The sequence below is a fragment of the Tupaia chinensis genome, unplaced genomic scaffold, assembly GCF_000334495.1.
Source record: "Tupaia chinensis unplaced genomic scaffold, TupChi_1.0 Scaffold148039_1, whole genome shotgun sequence".
Taxonomy (NCBI): Eukaryota; Metazoa; Chordata; class Mammalia; order Scandentia; family Tupaiidae; genus Tupaia; species Tupaia belangeri.
The window spans coordinates 975,084-976,842 of NW_006207889.1; positions in this window are offsets into that span (position 1 = coordinate 975,084).

Here is a 1,759-nt window from a genome sequence, read left to right on the forward strand (position 1 = left end):
ATGCTATAAAGGTTCATTTTGTTTGCTATGGAGATGTACAGTAATTAAATAATATGTATTTCTATGTGTGCTTATATTATACCCTGGTATAAATCATATATTAGGTCATTTAACAAGTCTTAACACATTTTACCAGGTTAAAATAATATCAGATATATTTTCTAATCATAATGGCATAAATAACAGAGAGAATCTTGATAAATTAAAAAATATATGGAAATTAAACAAGTTGCTCCTAAACAACCAATGGGTTAAAGAAATCAAGAAGGAAACAAAAAAAGCCTTTAGGAAAACAAATGTGAGATCAGCACATGGCATAATGGTTTTATCACTGGACTCCCACATGGCCAACCGTAGGTCAAGACCTGGGCCCAGACCCTTGAAATTCAAGCTGGATATGTGTACATGCATGCCCAAAATCCCAGAGAGGAGAATGGAGGAGAAGGGATCATGGTGTGGCCATCCCCTCATGGGGTGATTTTTCACTTTCTGTCTCTCTGTCTCTCTCAGTCTGTGAAGCAAGTGAATATACCGTATCACAAAAAATCTCTCTCAAAAAAGTAAAAAGAAAATAAAAGCACAACATACCAAATTCTATGGGATGTAGCAAAAGAAGTACTAATAGAGTTTATAGTAACAAATATCGATATCGGGAGAAAAAAAAGATCTCAGATAAACAAGCTAATATTATATCTCAAGGAACTAGAAGAACAAATTAAACCTAATGTTAGCAGAAAGAAGGAAATAACAAAGATGAGAGTAGAAAACCAATATAATTATTTAAAAAAACTAAAAAGTATCCTTTTGAAAAAATAAAATCAACATACCCATAGCTTGACTATGAATCAGAAGACTCAAAAGAATAAAATCAGAAATGATAGGGCCATCAGGTGGCATAGTGGTTATATAGTGGTTACGGTGTTGGACTCCCATGGGGTTGACCATGGTTCAAATCCTGTACACAGTGGCTTGAAACTCACTATGGGCACAAGTGTGTGCATGCCTAGGATTCCAAGAGAATAGAGGAGAAGGAATTGCAGCATGTCCATTCCCCCTGGGGGATGATTTCTCACTTTCTCTTTCTCTGTCTACCTATGTCTCTGGCGAGTTCATGCAAAAAAATCTCTCTCAGGGAAAGAAATTAAGCAGAAAAAGAGAGAGACAAATTTTTTTATGGGATACAAAAATGGATGATTAATGTGTATGGTATCTTCAACTGGACTGGTCTGAAGTGAACCCATGGTGGAAAAATTCACTTTACAAGCTATAGTGATGTATAGTGATTAATTGTATAAAATAAATTAAAAAAATAAAATTTCAAAAATCTCTCTGAAATATAAATAAAAATAAAATCAGAAATGAAAGAAGAGACATTGCAACTGATACCACAGAAATAAAGTATCATAAGAAACTATTGTGAACAATTACATGTTAATAAGTTGATTAAAGTAGAAGAAATTGATAAATTACTAAAAACATATAGTTCACCAATAGTAATTTATGATGAAATAAAATATCTGAATAGAATATTAATGAGAAAAAAGATTGAGTCAGTAACAAAAAGTGTCCCAACAAAAAAATAATAATGTTATTACTCTGGGCTAATTTATACCAAACAATTAAAGAAAAACTCATTTCAATTCTTTTCAAATTCATACAATAAATTAAAACAGAATGCATTTTAAACTCATTTTATGAGACAACAATTACCTTGATACCATAACCACACAAGGACAGTATAAGAAAAAATTACAGGCCA